The sequence below is a fragment of the Phyllostomus hastatus genome, unplaced genomic scaffold, assembly GCF_019186645.2.
Source record: "Phyllostomus hastatus isolate PE091 unplaced genomic scaffold, TTU_PhHast_1.1 phas_contig_17, whole genome shotgun sequence".
Classification (NCBI taxonomy): domain Eukaryota; kingdom Metazoa; phylum Chordata; class Mammalia; order Chiroptera; family Phyllostomidae; genus Phyllostomus; species Phyllostomus hastatus.
Window position 1 is genome coordinate 29,454,725 of NW_025333664.1, and position 25,257 is coordinate 29,479,981.

General features: G+C 39.3%; 1 protein-coding gene and 1 pseudogene across 3 annotated transcripts in view; one reads left to right on the top strand and one right to left on the bottom strand.

Moving 5' to 3' along the window:
• PAK5 (p21 (RAC1) activated kinase 5) overlaps positions 1-25,257 on the bottom strand; it is a 273,223-nt gene that overhangs the window by 128,305 nt on the left and 119,661 nt on the right. The gene's annotated exons all lie outside the window — the stretch shown is intronic.
• On the top strand, positions 880-10,180 carry LOC123814685 (annotated as a pseudogene).

Consider the following 25,257-nt stretch of genomic DNA (forward strand, 5'->3'; position numbering starts at 1 on the left):
TGTTCAAGCTCTAGAAGGTGGCTTTATGGATTCTCTGGAAGCAGCTGCTGGGCTGACAGTTACTCTAACACCATTCCAGGTATTAGAGTGCTAGGGTTTGAAACCCCATTCTTAAATAAATTGCAATCACACTACTTGAGAACTAATAGAAAGGTTGATACTCTTCTTTTTGGGGATGATGTGATCCCACATTGTTCATTAGAAACCTCCACAGATTTCACAAACTGACTCAGGAATTCTGTTCCTATAGTCACATTCTCTCTCTCAGACTTCTGTTTAGCCAAAAACACCTCATGTTGCAATTCAGGCTCCTGCCTCTTATTCAGTTTTCAGAAGCAATAGAAAAAAAAAGTCCCACAACCCATGAATAATAATATTTTTACACAGAAGCCTCAATTAGCCGTTCTCTAGGGAATAAATTTCTTATGAACAAACTCATTCATACTAATGATAACTTTTATTTTTCAGAAACTTCAGAAAGCAAAGCTGCCTATGTTTGCACCTGAAATGTACTTTCTTCTAGTGCACGCGCATGTGAAGATTCCTTCCAAGGTATTGTGAAATCTGGACGATTGCTCTTCTACCTAGTTTTCTCTCTTCTTTTTGTACACAGGGATTGCTCTGAGATTTTAAGTTGTGACAGAAGCTGTTTCCTTTTACTCTTGAGCAACCCTTACATTACTCTCCCCAACCACACTTGCAGCTAGGTATGGTCATACAATTGAGTTCAGGCCAATGAAATAAGGATGACAGCCGATTTATCCCACTTCTAGGCAGGACCCATGCAATTCCCCTAAGTGATTCTCAGCTCTTTTTCCTCACATGGCAGTTAGATAGAGAAACAAGTGGATCTGAAGACAGAAGCAGCCTGGGTCCCTGATGGAGTATGTAGAACGCTGCCAGTCAGGACCGTTCATGGTGGATTGTGAGGTAAATGAGAAACACTTTTATTGTACCAGGCCAAGGGGAATTTAATTGTTTTGTTATAGAAGTTAGCCATCTACCATTATGGAGAGGCTGGAACCAGGATCTGCAGGTTGTTAAGGGTGCATTTACTCCCTGGCAATAGACTGACTGGGTTCAGGTCATGGCCCTACCACTTGTACCAGTTATGTGACTCTGGGACACTCCCAAAGGATTCTGGTTCCTAAATGAGTAGGAACCATCCCCTTGATTAGCAAACTTTGCTACATGCAATAAACAATATTGATTGATCTTTCATATTTCTTTTCTTTGAGCTAAATGGGCCTTGCTTTTTCCTTAAGGGGTCTTAATGCCTTAATGTTTGAATCATTCCTGTAGTGGGTAAGAAAGGCTCTTTGAGTCCTTCAGTAAAAGAGCCTGACCCGGCATCACAGGAGCCGAGACTCCAGAGTGATGCATAGGACCACCACGTGAGCTATTTATTCTCTGTGTGCTCGGCCCAACCTGATATTGGCCCTTCTCTGCCCTGAGAGGCTGACCAACGTGAACCACTTGGTCATTCGCATGGTGACTGGTGTCTGGATGGCTTGGGCCACTGGGGGAGACACAAGTTGGGCTACTTCTTTCCTTCTCCCTTCCTGCTTTGGCACTTTGCCTCTGTGATCATAGTGCCTGAAAAAACACTTGTACTCCTTATCCCCTTAGGCCTAGAGGCAGTCAAGTTCCTTCAGGCCTCACCATCTTATTTGCTTCCTTCCTTAACCTTTAGGTGTCCCTTGCATTGAAGTTTTTTCATCTGAACCACCTGAGGTGGATTCTCTTTCTTACCTGTACCCTGACCCATGCATTCCTGAAATTAGAGATTGCCTGTGAAGCAGATCCTGAGGCAAGGAGTGGGTGCAAACAGTTTATTTGGGAAGTACAGGGACTGCTCTCAGGGAAGTAGGGGGTTTTTACACTCAATTCCGGGGAAAAGAGCTAATTAGGGCTGAGTTAGTTAGCCAGTTAAAAATCATGTGAGCGAGGCTCAATCCTGCTGAGGAACTCTGAGAAAAACTGTCAAACATGCCTCAGAATTATGTCACCTAAAGGGTAAAGGTGCTACCTGTCCCCTCCTGAGAGATCAGTGGGGGAGAGCTACTCCTGGGGGTGTTAATCACCAGGACTGGAAGCCTAACTTGTCCCCAGGCTACACAGCCTTGCTTTATGATGGAAAAGAGAGCTGTTGGCCCCAGGCTCAGTGCATGTATGTGGTTGGTGCTCAGAGACCCACTACAGCCAACATCAAGTCTACATATTCTTCCTTTTAGATACATTGCCAGGATTCTCATTGTAGGGAAGCTTCAGTCACATCATCCCCACTGGATATTATTGAATGACACTCCTACCTGGAGTTTATCATTTTCCATCTCACTCATAAACTATTTCTCCTCTCCACTTACACTTCTTTGTGCTTTTCTTCACTGAATTTTATTCTGACACTTGCAATTTCATCATGTCATTTTGAATTCCAATTTTCTCCATACTGAATATATCGCTCCATACTGCATACTGAAAATATTACTTCATGTGATTCTAAAGATCCAGGGGCTACTCCAGATAGTTATCAGTTAGGGTCTCCCCAGGTTTCATGTTTTTCAAAAGCATGGGGCTAGACACATAAATATATGGTGATTAATTTCAAATGCTGCAAACTGTGGCTCCAGATATGGTCACATATATTTTTGGGTCACTTAGGTGGACCACGTATCCATTCAATTAACGTTTATGCTATGTCCACCAGGCACCCCTGAACTGAGAATGTACTGGTGCACACAATAGGGTCTGGGTCCTCAGGAGCAGTCAGACAAATAAATATATAAATTAAATAGAATGTGCTAAGTGCTTGGATGCAGACACCTGGGAAAGGATATGGGTGTGCCTGTGTGTGTGTGTGTGTGTGTGTGTGTGTGTGTGTGCACGTGTGTTTGTTAGAGAGAGAGAGAGAGAGAATATCTGTACTGAAACCAATGTTTGGATCAACGAAGTCTGAGCTGAGATGGGAGCAGGTGCTTGGATCAGGACGTTACAAATATTTACACAAGGTGAGAGAGAGGCCTGCACCTTCGGGAGGTGGAAGCTGGGTGAAACCTGCTGGAGCGCCGCCATGGTGGAAACCAGGGGTGAGGAAGGGGAAAGATGCAGGGCCAGCAGAGGGCAGACTTCACTGGCTTCCTGCCTCCCAGCTAGACTTCTGGTAGCCCCTTGAAGAGCCAGGGAAATGTCTTGCTTCAAATTCTGCTTTTCCACCATGTGCACTTTGTGTTATTTAGGAGATGATAGCTCATTTACTTTGAGCTTGAGTGGCTTCTTCAAAAGGAAGTTGAGATGATTCCAAGTCCTTTAGGAACAGAGAAAAGATGCCTGTGTGTTTACAAAACCAGTAAGTAACCATGACTCAGGGTGCCCCTGCTTCTGCTGCTGCTCATCTGTCTGGGGTGGGTATGGGCTTTGGCTCATGCTTTGGTTTTCTTTTCTGGTGCTAACAGCACCCCTCTCTGCCCAGTGATGGCCCCTGCCTCTCAGTCTCCCAGCAAATCCAGGTGCAGGCAGAGTCTGGGAAACACTGGTAATCCCCCGCAACACATCGGAATGTGGAAGCTCACAGAGCTTGTGCACAGGATAAAAATGAGTTAGTAGAGTCACTTAAGCACCGCAACCTTGGATTTCCTTGCCTCAGTTTCCCCATCAGCAAAAAACAAAATAAAACAAAACTATGCAGGGTTACTATTAAAAGTGTTATCATGTGAAACCAACTTTGCCTGGCAAATATGAATGCTATCTAAATTTTAACTACTAATTTTTTCTAGTCAGTCCTACAAAGTGATGATTGCCAAGTGATGAGAGTCTCAACTGGGTATAAAGTACAGCCATGTCACTACAAAGTCCCATCACTGCAGGAGCAGTGACAATGCGGACTCAGTCCCATTGTTTTAGATGTGCATTCTGCATTGCTAGAAAATAGTTCCCTCAGACTCACAACTTCATTGATACCAAAGTGATATTTCAAACTATTCCCACAGGGCCATGTGCCTTTATTGCCTTTATTGCCTTTATTTCTTATAATTAAGGTCTGCAGTTGCATATTTCTTTTCTCGGGTACTGCTTCATTTGTTTTCTGAGTCAGGAGGTGTCACCGCTCTGTAAACACCCTCCCTGCTGCAGGAGCTGTGGGAGGTTCTGTCTGCCACATGCCAGTCCTCAAACTCTGCTTCAGAAAGAGGAGGAAATCAGGATGCCGAATAAATTCACCAGCCCTTTGCATCCTTTAATTCTGTGGACAGCCTAATTATCTACTCAGCCAAATACCAATTACCTTAATCAGTGTTATGATGAAGTTCAATAGCAGATGGACATTTAATTGATTTCAAACAGACTCTTAATTGTTTCTCCTTCTTTAGCCTTCTCCTTCCTTTGTGTCTATATCTGGCAGTGTAACTCTCTCTTGGGTTCCCCAAGCCCCTTGCCACTTCACCAAACCAACAAGTACGCCTTCCCCCAGCTTCATGCTTCAAGTGCTTCACCATTTGAAACCTCGCAATGAAACTTCCAATAAATGAGGGACATCCTGAAAATTGGCTTGGAGACAACTATCTTTGGTCACTTGGACTAGATCAGCGGTGTCAAACTCTTTCTCACCAAGGGCCACAACAGCCTCACAGTTGCCTTCAAAGGGCTGAATATAATTTTAGGACTGTATAAATGTAACTACTCCTTAACTAGGGGCAAGGAGCTCAGCACTTTTGCTGGGTAGAAACAAGGCACCTGGCCAGATAAAACAGGGTGGAGGGCCGGATTCGGACTTCGGGCCTTGTGTTTGCCACCTGTGGACTAGATAAACAGATTATTCAATTTCCACATCCTTATCCAAAATGACTTTTTGATCCCTTTCATCCCGTAATTGCTACTTTGGGGTTTGAAATACATTGGGATTCAGGGTGAGGGTAGTTTAACAACCAACTCCTTCTTGAGTATTTCTATGAATTCATGTGCAAACACATGTACATGCATACTTACAGTCATGTGTAGAGACTACTAGAACATATCTGAGCTCTAGGCCATTTCTATGGTCTATGGGCAGTAAGAGCTTATAGAAACCTTTCTTCTATACAGATGTCCTTTTTCTGAGCACAAGATGCTCTATTCTATATCTTTGAAAAAGCACAACTGACTCCACCCTTAATAAACTGTCCTCTTTGCCTAGTGAGCCAGCTATAAATATCATATAGATGTGGCTATCTGAAAGTAAAAGACTTAGATCAGTTGATAGAAAAATTGCCAGCAGCTCTGCCCCTGGTCAGAAAGATGATGGGAGGCTGTGGTCATAAATGGTGGAATCCTGATGGCAGCAAGAGTCTTGCAGCGGGCAGGCTAACCATCGCACATCTAAAATGCCCCCGCCTGGTGTTTGTGGTGGCTGCTCACAGTGTGGACTGCTAGTTCCCAAAGAGAATGCTTTCTGATGAAATACAACATCCATTGGGGCATTTCATGTCATCTTTGAAAGGAGAAATAGGTTGCCTTAGGTTGGGTTCTCCCAGGAGGAAGCCTCTGGGACAAGAACTTGAGTGTAAATAATTTGCAAGATAGTCTCAGGAAGCAAGGGAAGTAGGATAGTGATTCAGGCAAAGGAAGGCTACCAACACAAGCTGAGTTCATGAGCAAGTTACTGCTGTGGGCAACTGGCTCTCGATCTTGCTGGGGACCTGTGGAAGACAACCGTCTCCTACCCCTGTTCCCTACATTTTACCCAGGAGCTGGGAAGCTGCAGCATTTATCCATCAACACTTGTCTATCCTTAGCTGAGAAATGTTCCCAGGGGTATTAGTTCTTCACCACTTCTGTCTGCTTCCCTGCGCCCTCCGCCCCCCCCCACACACACACATAGAGGCTTCATAGCCAGAAAAGACCACAGGGACACAGGCAGGGCAACAGCAGCATCTGTGTGCCCTACAGCTGCCCCATGGAAACATACACTCAGACAAGCCTAAGAGGAGATGAGCTGGTAGATATCTCAAATACAGAGTTACCAGGAGAAAACCCACAGAGTTACAACAAACTGAGTAACATCTGAACCAAAAGATGGATACACTTGATTACTGAGGATGCTTAGATGGTGATGGAAAAGGTGAGGAAAGGAAGAGCAAGGGTAAAGAAGAAATATTGTTCTTGGAGTTACAAGTCCTCCAAAGGCCTTAGGGAACCCTGTCACCAAAATCATACACCTTATGGGAAGAAAAGGACCTATGATCATCTCTCAGCCACCCAGCTAATCAGTAGCATGTTGACTGAATGGCCAGCATTTGGTAGAGTTTAAATGGGAAACCACCTTATTTTCCTTCGACCACTCCAAAGGCAGGATCCTTTACATGGATCTCCATTCCTACTCTGGACAAAAATTTGTGAAGACATCACAGATTTCTGGTCACTCTCAGTTTTAAGAATCATCTAATTTTAATAATTATGATTTACAAAATAAGTCACAAATCTCATTCTCTCATTTACAGGGAAAGGAAAAATGAAACCACATAACAAGTCCTCTTACATTCTTTATATCCAAAGAATCTTGCTCATTATTTCATTATAGGACTTTCAACAGCACCTCATATTCACTCTGCAATTTATTTATTTGTACAAACACTTTTATTTGGGGTCATTAATTTTGACTTTGGGTTTAAAAATAATACTTGTGCCCTGACTGGCATGACTTAGTGGGTTGGGCGCCATCCCACAAACCAAAAGGTTGCTGGTTCGACTCCAGTCAGGGCACATGTGTGGGTTGTGGGCCAGGTTTCTCTCTCACACTGATGTTTCTCTCCCTCTTTTTCTCCCTCCCTTCCCCACTCTCTAAAAAGAAATAAATAAAATCTTTAAAAAATAAAAACAATGTTTTCAAAAGTTTGAAAAGTGATCATAAGTCTTGACTGACTCTCACCTTGAAATGGGGCTGCTATTCCTGCTTTCTAAAGTGTCTAAGATTGCTAAGCTAACCTTATTATGTGGACTCAAGTTTAAGTTCATGGGCAAAGATATCAGTGAACCCGCCCATGTACATGCATCATTTGTTCAAATTCTGCTTACAACACATTATAGGAGACCATTCTGCATGGTGTGGGCCCAGCTGCTACTCGGAGATGCACAGGACTCATGCCAATGGATAGGTTCTCCCATGGGGAATCAGGCCTGCACTCTACCTAGACCGCTATGAGACTTGCTTTTGCTAAAACTCCCTCACCCTGAATTGAAACAGCAAGTGCTTACAGTAACTTCCTAAAATCCGTGCTAAACCAGGAGTGTGACCCGTTCAACCACTTTTCCCTTTTCATTTGTATATATCCCTCTTCTGTGATGTGATTACCAGCATCCTCTCCTTTGTTTTCTGTAAAAGGTAACCACCTAAAGCGAACCTGTGCATAGTAAATGAGGACCATCATGTAATGTGCCCAGAAAAACAATAAAAGCCTGTCGAGGCAAGGTCTGAGGCTTTTTCTCCTCTTCAGAGAGAAGCGATGTTGTCCCTTTTCTTCCACAGAACTCGGTAGTCTGTGTGAATTTCTTGTGCCTCATCCACAATGTGGCAGACCCCATGAGCCGGGGTCTGCATCACACATTCTCCCAGAGAAGTAATATTTAGTAATCACTCATTCTATTAGAGTTCTTGAGCATATTTTTAAAGTATCATATAAAATAAAATAGCCAAATAACAGGACCTTTTCCCCTAGTATTGCATCTAACTTAACATTAATGCCAAAAAATACTAAAGCCACATTCCTTGTGTGAACACAACATTCCTTGTGTGTGAGATCATTGTTGCATTTCCCTTCTTAAATTACTTGTTTGTGTAACATATTCCATACTAAAATGGAAACTCAGTCCCAAAACATGATTCAGAAGTATTAGGACTCCATTTTTGCCACTGTATGTGTAGGGATTTATCTATGAACCCTAATAGGAGTTGACCATAATTTTATTCCCATTGGAAGTTAGGCTATGTTTTATTCCATGGAAATGCTTACATATAATATGATTGAAATGAAGGTATTTGATACCAAAGAAATTCCAATTCTATAGTTTTTGAAGTAGCCAATTTAACTTCATTTATTTAGTTATTTTAGAAGTGAGAATAAAGAACATTTAGAATTAAACATAATCCCAGTACCTACACACTCATGATGCCTTTTTACATAGTTGTAAAATATACATTAGAACTTTGGAAATGTGGGCCCTGATTGGATAGCTCAGATAGGTCAGAGTGTCACCCTGATACACCAACACTGTGGGTCTGATCCCCAGTAAGGGCACATACAATGAAGACATAAATAAATAGAACAACAAATTGATGTCTCTTTCTCTCTTTCCCTCTCTTTCTAAAATCAATCATAACAAAATTTTAAAAGAATTATTAGAAAGGAATATCACATTAAAAAACTTTGGAAATGTGTAATTATGACATTCAAAAAGACTTAGGGGTGTGTTGTAATGACAAAGCTCTGAAAGTGGGAGCCTGGATGTTATCCTGGAAAGAGTGTGAGTTTCACATGGGTCAATACCAGCTTAGCAGCTGTGTGAAAGTGGCAGACAAGTACCTAATTAGTTCTTCATTTAAAAAAAAAAAGAAATAGCTTCCCCCTCTCACCACCAACACTCAAACTCACAAAACAAACAATCTGTCTCATAGGTTTGGTAAAAGAAGCAATGCTAGTTCCCCTCTTACTGGCAAATTAGGGATCAATATCATAACATATTCTACTTATTCTATGTACCATGCAACTTGAGTGAATTAACATCTGGTCCCATGAATGAAAAATGAGTCCTTTGTGAGGAGAGATGTAATTGACCATTTGTGAAGGCAATTGACATTTTTCAGAAAAGGGATAAAAGCAACTAATTCTTTGTAAATCTAACATTATTCTTGATAATCTAAGAGTAAGATAATACCTTAATGCTCTGTAAGTAATGCTCTGGAACAGTATAGAAAGGAGAAACTGATTTGGCTTTTTAATTCTCCCAGATGAAGAAGTCAATGTAGAAATGAGAGCGTACTGTAGTAATTTCTTCTCTCTTCCTCTCTACTTCCATTATCTTTTGGTTTCTCCTTTGCTCCCCCATTTCCATTTTTCTTCTATCCTTGTGTCTCTGTGCATCTGTCTGTATGTCTGTATCTCTCACAGTATGAGCACTCTTCAGTATGTAATATTAATAAACTAAAGAACAGTTAATTGTAGTCATTCTAACTCAAAGAGCCATATAACGCATTAAATTAGTGGAAACTTGTCAATAATGTAGCATTTCAAAGAAGTCATACATAGAAATGTTACTGCATTATAATCATATACTTATAAACTATAACCAAAAAGTGCATTTGAACAAATGAGTCATGTAACTTTTGAGTCATATAACTTTTAGTTCATTAGTACTTTATAAAAATATACACTAAGACTAACTTCCTATGAAAATACATCAAGGATTTGGACTTCTGGTCAAGATGGTTGCATAGGTAAACACAGCTCACATCCTTGCACAATCACATCAAAATTACAACTAAACTATAGTCTAACCATCATTTAGAACCATCACAAACTGAGCTGAATGGAAGTTCTACAACTACGGGATTAAGGAAGAAACCACATCAAGACTAGACTACAACTCCAGGCAAAACAAAACTGCTGGCCTCTGAAATCTATGCATTCAGTCTTTCAACATGGCAGATAGTGTTAGTTTCAATGAAATACATTCATGAGGAAGGGAAGCTCAGTTTGTTCTGAGAACTGCAAACAAATGTGGCAAAACAGTGGTTTTGCATATAGATTGTCTTGATGATATGTCTTGGAGAAATCTATGTGAAGGGGCTTTGTTAAAAATTAAAGGTGTTATTAGCTTTACTTTTCAAATGGGTATTGAAAGATGTCTGGTGCAAATCCATTCATATTTGAAAGTACAGGCTTTGGCATCAGTGATAATGTCAACCAGGTTATGAAGGCTCAGCAAGTCTTTCACTGTCAAAAGTGAAAGTGGAGGAGAGATGCTGGTTTCATTCTAGGATATAGCTGTGGAAGTAAAATAGAACACAGGGCTGCCCAACTGCCTGCCTGAGGATGAGAGCCCCAGGAAGGAGCAGAACAAAGCAGTGTCCTTCCTGGGGGCCTCCCACCAGGAGTGTGGGGCTTGCTGGCTGAGCACAGCTGTAAACTTTTTATCCAGATTGTTACACTGTTGACTTCAATTTGGGGTGAAAGGGCTGTGTGTGAGTGAACAAGGGGCCAGTTCCCCATTGTTGTGGTGAACTGTCAAATGCAATTTGCAATAAGTTATCATGAAAAGTTTTTAGATTACATGATTGTGCACGCTGCATTTTACATTTTATTGGACACTTTGCCCCACTAAGTGGTGAAAAGGACAGATGCTACAAGTAGAACTGCTTTGTTTATGAGGTATTTTGATTTTGTTTTCCTTTGTTTAATTACCTCACTTTAAAAAAAAATGGGTCCACAGTTAAATCAAACCTATATATGTACAGCTTCACATTTTATTTTACATGAACACTTGATTAGAAAAACTCATTCTGTTCTCAATCTTCAGAACCAATATGAAGAGGTATTTTAGTTCAAGTTGTGCATGAATTACTGAACATTGTTCTCTGCTTTTCTTCATGAAAAATACTTGCATTGGTACTCTTTACTGAGAGTTGAAAACATCTCTCATTATCCCCCTTTTGTTCCTTTAAAAAAATTTTGCCAATGATGTTTATAGAATAGTCATTACTAATGACATTTTGTGAATTTAAATATATTCATTTGAATGTAGCAGTCCACTAAAAAAATACAGTTGTAGAAAGAAAGAAAGAAAGAAAGAAAGAAAAGAAAAGAGAAAAAAGAAAAGAAAAAGAAAATACATCAGTGTACTCATGGAAGTACAAATTATATTTTCTAAAGTAATGCCTCTATATAATTTATCATTTCAATCTAATGCAAATAACTGGATGACTTGTATACATTTATGATTATCAAAAATTTTTGGAATTATAGATTTTTTCATATCTCATTATATATAGAACATGCCTTCCATTAAGGACCTTTATTTTTTTAATGTTTCTTAGGATAGGTTGAATCATATAGGATCTATTAGCTACATGATATCTAGTTGAATATGGAATATACTACTTAAACTTTAAGGTTCTATAATACAGTGGTTATATTTTGATTTTAAATGACATGCTTAATGAGGAATTTGTAATAAATAAAATGAACTGATAGTTTTAAAAACCTAATTAAATAATTTCTATAAATCAGTTGCAGCCTATAGTTTTAAGTTCTGGGATATATCTATGGGGGGGGGCGGTGTGTGTGTGTGTGTGTGTGTGTGCGCGCGCACGCGCGCGCATGCATGTGTTTAAAGAGGTAAGTTAAGTTCGAGGGCAGTCATGGGGATTTAACTGTGCTTCCTCTCCTACCTGTTGTTAAAGTAAGCATTCTATTAAATTAAAACATACATGAAGTACAGAATGTACAGCTTAGTTCATGTGCACAAAGAAAACACATTCTTGAAGCCATAGAACAGATCAGATCAAGGAGAAAAGAGCTGGCAGCCTCCCTCTAGCTGTGCCTTAGTCATCAGCTCCACCAAAGATCAACCACTATCCTGACTTCTTCCATCAGAGATTCATTCTGCTTGATTTTGAACTTTACGTGTATAGAATCACACAGCCTGTCTTCTTTTAGGTCAAGTGTCTTTGATGCAACATTACATCTGTGAGATTTAGTCATGCTGTTGTATGCCACATTCTTTCACATTGCTGTCTACTGTTCCATTGTATGATTATACCACAATTCATTCTAATGTTGATATGTGTATTTGGGTTGATTCCAGTTTGAAACTATCAGAAACAATGCTGCCATGAATATTCTAGTATTTGTCTTTTGGTGAACACATGTAACGATGCACTATTGTTGGGTATACAGACATCTAAGAGTGGAATTGCTATGTCAAGGGTATGTGTATATGGCTTTAGTACATAGTTATAGTCTGCTTTCCAAAGTGAATATACAATTTACATTCCCACTGGCAGCTTATGAATTGCTCACATCCTCATTCACACTTGTTACAGTCAATCTTTTTCATTATAGTCATTCTGGTGGGTGTGTAGTAGCATCTCATTGTGGCTTTATTTTGCATTTCCCTAATGATTAATGAGTATGTGCATTTTTCACATGCATTCACTGTTTGAATATTCGCTTTTGCAACATAGCTGCTCAAGTCCCTTGTCCATTTTCCCATTGGATTATCTCCCCTTTTCTTACTTATTTGATGGAGTTCTCTATAAATTCTGGATAAAAGTCCCTTGTGGAATATATGTATGTATATATTAAAATATTTGTTCACACTATAATTTTTTATACTCTCTTAACATTGCTTTTAATGAACACATATACTTATTTTTTAGTTAGTATTTAGATACATTTTCATTATATCTATTATATTCAGAGTCCTGTTTTAAAAGTCTTTGCCTTCACCAAGGTCATGTATATATTCTTTGAAGCTTAGATATAGAATCCTTCTGTAACAGACTTGTGTGTATTGCTAATGGGGTCCAAATGCCTCAGAGAAGGGAAGTTCAATGGCCTTTACAGCCTTTGCTTCTAAAGGACAGCAGATTTAAGCCACTCCAAGGAACCAAAGCAAACTCAAGAGAAACTGATCCACCAACTATAGCAGTTAAGGTATAGAGATGGTGAAGCATCTACTGAAGGACTCTTTCTAGAGTCCTCTTGCTATCTTGCAACAGGCTGTTTTGATTCAAAACAAATTGAATCAAAAGGGTACCATTAAAATGTATACCACTTATTTACATAGAAAAGCAAAATACCTACTCTTCCTCTGTTGGTAACTCTTAAGTTCTAAAAGAATCCAAATTCTAAGAAAAAAGAAAGCGAAAACCTCCAAACCCTCAGCACACACATTTAGAAAATTTCATAGACCAGTGTTGTCCAGTAGAAATGTAATGCAAGGCACAGGTTTATTCAAACTTCCCGGTAGCCACATTAAAAATAAAAATAAACCAGGTGACATTAATTTTAATAATATACTTTATTTAATGTAAAAGATCCAAAATATTTTTATTTGGACATATAGCCCTAGCCACATTTCAAAACCTTACTTAAGAGCCACATGTGGCTAGTGGCTACCATATAGAGTATAAAAACACAGTAGCCTCCTTCATAAATATTATAATTTACATATCTGCAGATCAACCTATTTTGTAGTTGTATTATAGCCACATATTTAAAGAATAATGCAGTGGTTCTCAACATGTAGCTTCTGGGCTTTTCACCCAGGCATTACTTCAGATTTTTAGAAATCCAAATTCTCAACACTAACACAAAATCAGAATCTCTGGGGGTAGGTCTGACAATCTGTGTTTCTGTGATTTTTGATGTATGCCCCAGAATCCTGGGAATAATTGAGTTATTCCTTTTTTTATACAATGATATTAGCTCTGTAGTACAATGTTTTACATATATTGTCTTGTCTGAAGCAGAGTGTTTTCAGGGGGTGGGGGGGATTATGTCATAGTCAGGTTACCATCTCACATATTCCAAATGAGACCTCTCTCATGGCCTAGTTCTCTCTGCAGCAGACATGTGGGAGAAAGATGTCTTTGTTTGCTGTTGATTCCCAATTGCCATAGGCATCTATTAAATTTCTGTGGGCCTACACAGAAATAATCAGAGCAAGGAAACTGTATTATAGAGGAAAGCAAATAACTGATTTTCCCTTATTAGCTCTGTATGAATAAAGTGAATATATAGAGGTGCTAGAAGAACCTTTATTTTTTAAAAACATTCATGCTGTGGCTCAAGATATATAATATGGGAGACTCAATTTTATTAGATTAATGTCTCCTTGGAGGCAGGGAGCTTTTCCCATGTTTCTCACTGTGGTAAATCTAGCCCCTAACACTGTGCCAAGCACCTGGCAGGTTCATAACAAATGTTCATTGAATGAATGGATGGCTGCTTGATAAACCCTTCTCCATGTCTCAGATTTTGGTTTAGAAAATCAGTTGACTTTAAATCAGTCTTGCCATCTAAAAGTTTATACAGAAGAGTTGCAGTTTTCAAGGGAAGTTCATAAAATAGATTAGAATACAAACCCCATAAGACTAAGGTTTGTGTTTGGTTCACTGTTGAATCTATAGCATTTAGAACATTGCCCATAATATTATAGGTGCTCAATTAACATTTGTTGAAAGAATAAATTTTATCTTTTAAAAAATTCTTTTATAGCCTTCTTCTCTTTGCCTCCTACACACGGCCATGGAAACCCACCTATTTCTGTGTTTATCCAAGCTATTTGATTTGCCTACAATGCCTACCATCTTGGTTTCTCAAGATCTACTGAGATCCCACCAGTCTTCTTCACCCAGTGAAAGTCTTCCCCTCAAGGTTGTCTGAGTCTCCTAACTTCCACCCCACTCAATCCAACAGTCACTAACATGATGGCTTTCATTTATACTTTTTGCATCTTTACATTTCATAAGCTTTCTCTTGCCATATAGACTCTGGCTTCTTGAAGACTGGAACCATGAAATACACTTAATTTGACTGTTTTTTAAAATCTTCCCCACATGTAGCCTTATAGTTAGAACATATAGACATAATTATGACTTGAATGAAAAAAAAAAGCTTTTAAACAATATTTTTGGCCCAGAACAGTCCTAGTTTACTATTGCTATCCTGGCATAAATGTTAACAGCTCTCCTTTTTGTTCTCAAACCAGTCCTCATTTGGACAATATATTATACATTTTTCCAAGTAATGACCAACATTGATATAATAAAACATTGGCCATAAAGGTTCTCCAAGCAATTGACAACAGCCCATGATGTGAGAGCTGTTTGGCCTTTGTGATCAATTGGCAGCACAGTGCCTTTGCTACTTACTATATTTATCGGGATTTGAAAAAGAAGAAAATAAATTAGACAGTATGGCAAGTTGGATAGGTGGCTTGATTAATCTCTTCAGAACCCTCAACATATTGTTTAAAAACCTTTCTGAGAAGAGAAGGAAAACGTGGTGTAAACCCTAGCTGCCTGTTGTCTTATTTTACACCTTTGAAGTCTTTTCATATATGATTTCTTTGATGTTTACAACTTTCCTCTTAAGTATCAATAGATCAGGGTGGTAGATATTAATTCCTATTTTAGAAATAAAGAAAAACAACTTTATTTAATGTCATTTGGCTAGCTAGAAAGAGAAACTTGAATAAAGGTCACTATTTTGTATGCTAACTGTACACTTCCTTCACCCCCATTAAAACCCATGCCTTTTAGTTATTCTTCCACACCTGAAGACACTCACTTGCCTTTCCCATAAAAATGAAACACGACTTGCATGAAACAAAGAGAATGTCATCCAAGAAATGTTTGCAGACATGGCATTTGATATGATTCCTAAACCCAGGGGAAATGCTGATCATACTTTCCATTGACCTCACACTTTCCACTTTCTTCAAGTGCCTTTCATTTTCTTTCATATCAAACTTATGCAGTAGGCAGACACAAGGTGTTTTCACGTTGCTTCACTCTGTACTCAGAAACATCAAGAATTGAGTTCAAGGCTGCCTTGTAGGCTCAAAGGGATGCAACCAAAAATGACTGCGGTCACCTGACTCCCAAATCAGGTATGTTTGATTCTGCCAAATGAAAATTATATGAAATGAAATGCCAAACTTCCCAGGAAACTTATTGTCATGAAATTTAATGTGCCTTTAAAAAACACATAAAAATAATTGGAAGTTGACACAAAAATCATTTTCCAGTTTTTCCTATCTTTTCTAGGTTACAGATGAGTGAGGTAAGTACTTTATAGAGATTCTGAGTAGTTCTATATTTTGAGTACTATGTGAAGATGTGTCTAAAACTTTCAGTTAGGAAGAAAGTCTTTAGGAAGGTAGGTGAAAAAGTGTGAGCCATGGGCTGTGACAACACAATACCCATCTCTGCATCTTCAGTACTTCAACCAGATCTCGGGCTCTTGCACTTCATGCCACTTAAGCAAGAAGCTGCATAAGCAACTAGGACCCACCTATACCGTATGTGTTTGGAATATACAGTCCTGATTATATCAGCAGAAGCCCTTCCAGGGCTTCTCAGCCTGAGGGCTGAGCATGTGCTTTCACTTCTCCAGTTACTTTTTTACTTCTACTACAGACACTCTCCCCTTTTGACCACTTTCTATCCTAAAGAACAGATGCTGAATAAAATAGGCTAAGAGCTCTTTTATGGTCCTTTCCAATTGCTTCCTGTCAGGGGCAGCACTTGCCCCAGGGCATGAGAAGCAATCTGTGTGGTAGCGTAAATATCTAGTGGCAGAGAAACAGACAGTGGTGCCTGTTTCCCTCCACTAAGCCTATTCACTGGGGAACTATAAAAAATATTAAGCTTGTGAATGAAGGGATGCCTTATCTTCTATGTTTTGTTTTGTTTTTTAATGTACAGAGACTAGGTACTGCAGGAAAAGGTATGGGATCAGTGTACACACTAACATTCTCCAAAGCTCCACTCTTTTAAGTTGTTAGGTTTTATGAAAAACTCTAAACATCTATGATGGCTAAAAGAACTCCTATTTCATAGGTGGAAAACTGGAAGACTTGGAAAAACTGGACAATCATGCCACATGGGGAAGCAGAATGCCTCTATCTCCATACATATGTGTATTTGCCATGGAGACATCACATGTTGGAGAGGAATGGGAGGAAGTGACTCTCAGGGGGTCAGTTCCCCTTTCTCTTACACCTGTGGCAAACAATGACCCTTGAAAATCTCCTTTAAATTACTCAGAAGTCATCTCTGAGCTGCAGAACTCACTGTACCAACCCCTGCTGCCCATTTAGTTATTGATGTTCTACTTATTGCACAGAGAACACAGAAATCTCCACTGTTTACAGCCATAAAACCACCCCTTGGCTTATGAGAAAGACTATTCATTGCCAGAACCCTAGAAGGCTCCTGTGTACCCTCTAGAGTTCTGTAACATAAACTAATTTTTGAGTTCTCAAACCACAATTTAGTTTTGCCTGTTTTTGAATGCCATACAAATGGAGTCACAAATACACACTTTTAGGTGTCTGGCTCCTTTTGCTCAATGTAATGTCTGTGAAATTCACCCATGTTGTTTTATCAGTAGTACATTCTCTTCATTGTTGCATAGTGAATGAACAACAATGTTTATTTATCATTCTTCTGTTGAACATTTGGCTTTTTTCCAGTTTGGGACTGCTATGAATAGAAATGTTAAGTACTAATTTTCCTTGGAAATAAATCTAGGGGGTATTGATGGGTATAGTATAGCTTTGTTAAGATTCTGAGTTGTTTGCATGTTTCCATGTTACACACACACATACACACAATATCTTTGCTATGCCTGTAGCTTTAATCAATACAGTATCCACTAGGCTTTTAATTTTTACTAGGGGGAAAAAATCCCAAGCAAAAAACCTAGCAAACAAAAGCAAAAATAAGACAAAAGTTATTTTCTTTGACACAAAATAATCAAATTGTCATGCAGATAGGATTTGCTTTCTGAAATTCATCAATCTCAAGCTATCAATATGTGTTGTTTATTTGAACTTGTCTGCAGGCTAGATTAAATTTGCAGGTTGCCTGCAAATGTGTTTTGATTTCCTACGCAATCGGGTTTTTTGTTGTTTGCATATTTTTGTTTGTTTTTAATAAATCAATGTTTAAAACTGGCAGATATAATATCAGAAAACTCCAGCTTTCAAGTTCCTCTTTATGAAATTAGATATCTAGTCAACCTGTGTTATATTCCCACAGAGAAATAACAGACTGGAGTTAAGTGCCACTGCTTTAGAAAGGCACAGCCCACATTGTTTGCACAGTTCCCACCACCACCTGCTGTTTTTTATACTGCCTACTTTCTGTGGGCACGAGAACCCCATGGCTTGTCAGTCAAGTTCATTCACATTTCTCTCCTTGACATTATGGGGGTTTGGTAATTCCTAGGGTAAGAGTATTCTGGACAGTCAAGAAGTTGTCTTTTTTACATATCCAACTATGAAATATGTGGAAATCTTTCTGAAAGTACTATATACTAGCTTGCTTCCAAGATATGGCAGAAATAAGAGGGACAGCTCAGCATATGTTGAATCTCTGTGTTAAATGGCCATAAGAAAATGCATGGAGAGGACAGACAGGGAGCTCATTTTGACTAGTGAAACTTTACTCAGGATATGCACCCACAGGCCCAGTCTTCTGATCAATATCTATTAACCATGCGAGCAAGATATCTGACAATGAGAAAAGCAGCCCCTCTGATCTGTTCAATTAAATGCTTCCTGGATTTGGCATAATAAAAAAAAATGCTTCCTGGACCAAACCCAATCCCATTAAGACTGGTGCATTGGACAGTTCCTAAATGCATTTAGTAGTATTCATGTTGCCAAAGTTACTTCATTTTGGCATTTTAGATAATCTGAAGGTTCCTTACATTAAAATACAAAAATAACCTGGATACATTTTCAAAATGAAAGTTGACTCACTAGATATCAAAAGAAATATCTGAGCACCCCTGCCACACCAAAATAAATGACAGAGAAATGGAACCAGAGAACCCACATAGAGAGTAATTTAATGAAAAAGGCAGGACAGACCTACGGGAATGTGGAAATGACAACAATGATGTGGAGACCAAGTCTTAGGCCCTTCACAAAGCAAGGTAGGGCAGTTAAGCCCAAGAGACAGACCAAAAATGGAACTTAGAAAAGGGTAAAAATTATCCCTGACTTTATTAATAGGAAGTAAAGCAATATTCTCCATAAGAAATATCCTCAATTTAGGCCCCAAGGATTCCCTCATACATAATCAAGCATACATACCTCACAAGGAGAAATGTACCAAGAATAAAAGTTAACAAAATAACAAACTGGTTTCCACTCCCATTGTACTTCATGTATTACAATTAGCAGATAAGTACAAAATAACAATGTATAAAATGTAAAAATAATTAAAAGTGAAATAACAACGAGTGTGAGCTGACCATCCTGATTCCTTTGTCACCTGAGAACTGATTCAGATGTGGAAACTTGGGAGGGGCCATGATATTCCATGGTCATATTTTCTTGAAATTTTTTCTCCTAATCACCCAAATTGTGCAGCATCCCAGTTAGCCACTCAATTATTTTGTCACAAAGACTTCCAGGCCCTTTAGCCATGATCAGATCCCTGTAGCTCAGGGAAACCTGACTGGCCCTTTGATTTGGCTGCTCCTTATGGTAAAGTCCACATTGCCTGTAATAGTAACACCTGCTACTCAGTCTTCATTGCTCTGGGTCCTGTCACTCCAGGGGCACTAGGAAGCCCAACTCCTAGACACCTCCTCTGAACATCAAGCGATGACAGCCTTTAGCTTTTCTAAGGTGCCAGCACCCCTCCCCAGAAGCCATCTTACTATTTTGGGGGAATGAAGTATCCTCTGCACCTTCTGGGTCAGTTAGGAACATACTAAAGTGATAGATTCTTAGATTGTACCTGAAACCATCCCAATGTCCATTCTAACCCTCCTCCCTGAGCCATCTGCCCCTTTTTCAAGGCTGCATCAAAGAAGTTGGGGAATGTCCTCTCCATTTGCTATAGGTCATCATAGTGTACAGGCTTCAAAGTACCAACCTGAAAAAACCTTCAGGACCAGCTTCAAGTGTCCTTGACAAATGATTGCATCTTGAGTTATGAGTAAATGCCTCTATATCAAGAAATCATCTCTGATCCAACTTTAGTATATCTCCCCTTCCCGAAAATACATTCCAAGTCTACTCCCACATGGGTTTCCTTGGTTCTGATGGCACATATTAGCCAGGTCCTTCAATTATTCAATGTGTAAGCTACTTCTTCCTGGACAAGGGCTGATACTTCTTTTGTGAGACTGTATTCTAGTTATCATCTTGGAGCAATTAGAAGTAGTAGAAAGATCTGAAGGAGAACAATAATCATCTTATGAGGCATCTGCTTCAGGTGAAGTAGGCTGTTCTTCTGTCAGGGAAGAAGAAATTGCCTGTGTCCTCCAAAATGGTTTAGGGGAATTTAGGAGTTCAAGGTTCTCAATATAATCTATCCCAGTGAACTCAACCTAGGTTTCAGCATCATTGTGAGGCAGGTCCATGAGTTTGAAATAAGAGAACATACAAAGCTGTGCAGTCTCTTTGCAGCTCTGCTAACCTTAAAGTCCAATCCTGAGCCTGGATTTCATCACAGTCTGCCCTGCAATGACCAGAGACATGTCACTTTCAAAGCTGCCATAGAGTATGGTGACAGATAGAAACTACTGACTTTTGTTGGAAAGCATGACAATAGTATATACTAATGTCAAATTATAATGCTCTACTCCTCAAACTTATATAATGTTGTAAATCAGTGCTACTGCAACTTCCAAAAAAAAGCTGCCATAGATGCTCTCTGGCTTTCAGAGCATGTCTGAAGTTGGTAATGAACCACCCTCAGCCTAACTTTTTTTTTTTTGCAGGTCAAAACAAAAGGGTGTAGTCACCCTACTCCATAATCCATATAATCATCACTGCTCTAACATTCATTGTGTATTGCAGCTACTAGATCTCCCAACACCTGACCTTCCACTTAAGTCTTATCCCAATTTACTCAGGTGAAAGCTTAAATAATTTTGATGCTACTGCATATCAGGATTTATTTTCATTCCAATTTACCACACACACACACACACACACACACACACACACAGAGTCCTTATTGCTTTCAGACAGGTTAGCAAATCAGTTCCAAAACCCACAAGTTCTCCTTTCTATAACCTTTTGTTTTAGCTCAGCTTTCCTAGGAAATGGACCCTGAGACAAACATTCAATGCTAACACTCTAATTGGAATATGTAATCTGAAGGTAGGAGAGGGATAAGAAAGGAAATGAGGCAGGAAGAATAGGAAGCAAGACAAGGTGATGTGTTACTGTCCTGGCTACCACACTGCCTAAATCATGAAGAAATACAGCCAGTGGCTCAGCAAATGCATCTGCTAAATGACATGGGGCACTTCTAAATGTGCAGTAAGGGGACATATACCTTGGAATGGGCCACCCGAGAGAGAAATGGAGAGGAAATGTGTCTGGTTTACTCCCTTCTCTCTCACACAGGAGCAAGCTGCTAAGGATCCGGGTCAGCAGTTCTCAGCCAGGTACAACTTTGTACCCTAGGGGATATGTGACTAGAGATATTTTCATGTCTAGAGACTTTTTTTGGTTTTCACAACAGGAGGAGCAATTGGCATCTAGTGGGTAGAGGCCAAAGATAATGCTAAACATATTATGATGTAAAGCACAGTCCCCCACAACAAAAATTATTCAATCCAAAATGTCATTAGAACTACTGTTGACAAAATGTCATTAGTTGGTGGTGACACCAAGAGAATACAAAGAGATGTGCTGGACAAAACAACTCAACAGAAAGACAACAAAAGACACAGAAGACATTTCACAGGCAAGAAAACACGAATGGAGAAGAAAACATAAAAAGATACAGTCCTCATTAGCAACCAGGGAACTCAAATCACAGTGAGATACCATTTCACACTCAATTGAGTGGCAAAAAAATTAAGATACTGAGAACACCAAGCATAGGCAGAATGGCTCTCAAGGGGAATTTCCATTTCCTGCTGGTTGGGTGTGTGAATTGCTACCATCTCTTTGGGAAACAGTTTATTATTATGTTGTAAAGTTGAACACTTATTTATTTAAGGTGATTATTCATACCAGTTGGCCTGAGACTGTCCTGGTTTTAGCACTAAATATCCTGTAATGTAGGAAACTTCTCAGATCCAGGCAAACTGGGATGATTGGTCATCTGTCTATCTCATATCCAAACAACCCATTTCTGTCTATGTGGCCCTGAGGAACACTTGCACATGCACCAGGTGATATATAAACAACGATCATAGGACCTTCATAATACAGACTATGGAAACAAGAGAAATGTCCATTTACAGGAGAATAAATAAATGGTAATATATTCACACAATGTAATTCTTAGCTGTGAAAATGAACTATAGCTACATGTCACAACATAGGTGAAATCTTAGACACATAAATGTTCAGTGGAATAAGCAAATCTGTAAACTATATGAGTGTGAGATCATTATCATAAAGTTCAAAAGGAAGCAAACATTAATAACATATTCATGTTTGGTTCTTTTTCTAAGCAAAGAATTGACACAAACTTAGGATGGTGGTGACCTCTGGAGGGGAGCTGGGGAAATGGAGTGTGGAGGCATCTGCTCCCCAAAGAAACCTTAATAAACAAATCAGTCATTAGGTTGCCAGAGAGTATTCACTGGATTTTGTATCTTTACTGTCAGATTTAACTTTTATTTAGCTTTAACTATGTTATTTTTCCATTTCTTTTACTCTTTGAAAATGCCACCATTATCTCACTTTTCAGAAATAGGGAGCAAAGAATCACCAACATATCTGGGAGAGAAGAATGAACGTAATACATTCCCCAAGCCAATGACAGTGAATATTCTGGCCCAGGCTTTCCATTCATGTGTCTTACCAGCATTTACTTCCAGTCAAGTTCCCATTTTGCCTCCAAGGAGCTGGAGATGCTCATGTCAACCTGTTAAGCCTTACACTTAAATTGTGCTGCACCTGGTGACTTGGAAGAGCATCATACTTAAAACACAGGCCAGGAGAACAATAAAAGTCACTTAGGAATACTGAAGAACAAGGCTTCTATTTAATTTACACAATTCAATCTCAAAGTGAAAAAATCCATGAACTGAAAGTTACCATTTCACACACACATCACAGTGGAAACACACATACACAGATCCCTAATGTCAATTTCTATCTAACTGCCCAGAAACTTGGCCTTGGTGGGGTGCAGAGCCTTGGAATTTCAGTTTGGGACCATAATACAAAAATCCTTGATAAATTTCCACAAAAACCCACTCGATATGCTTAGCATGCTTATGGAAGGTGCACCACAGAGAGAGATTCTATCACATAACTTACATCTTTGCATTCCCCTCCTGAAGTCACCAACACAGAGGCTGAAAAGCCTTGTCACATTTTTCTCTAAGTGCCCACCAAGTTATTGCCTTCCTCCTTCCGTCCCTTCTTCCTTCTTTTCCTTTATGAAATAAATACAAACCACACATCCTTTCATAAGAGAAAAATCTTATCATTTTGTTAATTATGTGGCCACAGTAATTAGTCCACCCAACCATCCACTCATTGTTGACCTTTATTTGTTTTCCCATTTGCTTATCACTTTTTCATAAGCATATTATTCTGCCTGCTAGTTAACTTGTATTTTCCTGCATTTTGGCACATTTTACAGATTTCTTGTTTCTTCCATGGTGCTCGCCCCTTCTCATTCCCTCATCACTGTATGCCTTCATTCCCAAGTCATCCAACAGCATTATGAGACATTATGCTTCTGTGTCTTTGAACACATACTACCTTTATTGCCCTACAGTGACTTCCTACTTTTTCTGGCTGGGGAATGCTTCCTCACCCTGTGAACCTTAATCCAGATGGTTCCAGTCCCATTGCTTCTTGGCCTTTTGGGTAAGATCGAGTGTAGCTATTCCTGTCCTTGGTAACTTGCAATCTAGATCTTCCTTTCCTTGTGTCAAAGCCCTTTCAAAATTGGCCATGAAGCTCTTCTCATCAAGACATAGTCTATTTCCACAGAACCATGTGCTTTTCTTTGGCCTATAAAATGCAACAGAAGTGATTGTCTGAAGCCTAGGCCTCAAGAAGCCTTGTGCACTTTTGGTCACTCTCTTAAACCTTCCTCAGCCACCATGTGAATAAACCTAGCCTGCTGGAGAACTGAGCTGACCTAGCTTCATCCAATCAATTACCAGATATGTGAGTGAAGCCAGTTAGACTATTCAGCCCTCCAGCCAATGAATGCAGGGTGATTCATTGAAGGTGATTGCAGATGAGTGAATGAACTTGACTGAGATCAGGTCTTCTCAACTCAACCAAAGACTCATGAGCAATAATGCTTACTGTTTTAAGCCACTAAGTCATGGCATTCATTTGTTATACAGAAACAATGGATACTCCCTTACTTGATTCTTTCTGACAGCTACAGCATACTTCCAGTATAGCCCTTACATCACTACATGTTTTCCTATCTTTCTCTTCCACAAACATGTGAGCTCCTTGAGAACAAGGGCAATTTTTGTTTTGTATCCAAAAATACAAGTATCAACTGCCAATTCTTCAATAATGGGTCCCAGAAAAATATCAATGACTGATTAGTTAATTCAGGATTGCAATGATGACTAAGGGAGAGTTTTTGGAGGCAAACCAGAGTTTGAATCCCAACTCTATTTCCTATATTTGTTATTCCAGAGAATTTGGTCAACTTTGCTCAACTTTATCTGATCATCTATAAACTGAAGACTAGGATAATGTATACAATGCAGGATTTTGGTGATGAGATATAGATTTGCCACCCCTTAACACAGCATAGAGTGAGTGCCCAAAAAATAGGAATGAAACGATAAACTGCATATAATGCCATTTGGTATAACACATTACACATAGTAAATAAATGATAGCTCAATAATATGATCATGATTATCATTATCATTGTATCATTTCTTATAGCAGGAACTGTAGGTGCTCCATCCATATCCCCTTGGAATTTATAATTTCTGTGCATGCTGACATGATGGTGGCTTCCAATGGCAAACACCTGGGACTCTTTACCTGGGGACTTCCTCTGACTGCCGGAATCCCCTTGGTCTACATATACGTCAGATCACAAATACCAGAGAGTTAACATCATCCACTTCCTCCTAAGGGAGCAGCCCTCAACCAAGCCAGATGGGAGAAGGTAGCTATAAACCCTAGTTTCCTTGTCCTTAAGAGAAATCCAAGGTATGTTCCATACTGTATCCCAGAATTACCCAATGAGATCATGCACCTCTTGGTCACAGCAGTGGTAATGCACCTTTTCTGTCTTCCTTCTCTTCCCCATCTCACATACCCACTCCTCTAGAAAACACAATAGTACCACCTCCCAAGTAAACATGACTATCTAAATTTTTTGTCTTACCATCTGAGTCCAGGGAAACCAGCCTAAGATATTGCTACTCCTTCTGTTTTATCTTATCCTCAGAATCCAGAATCCAATTACTACTTTTCCAATTACTACAGAATCCAATCCAGTTGCCAGAATCCAATTACTACTTCCTAGCTTTTTAATGATCTCTCCAGCTAATCAAAGAGTTGTATCCAATA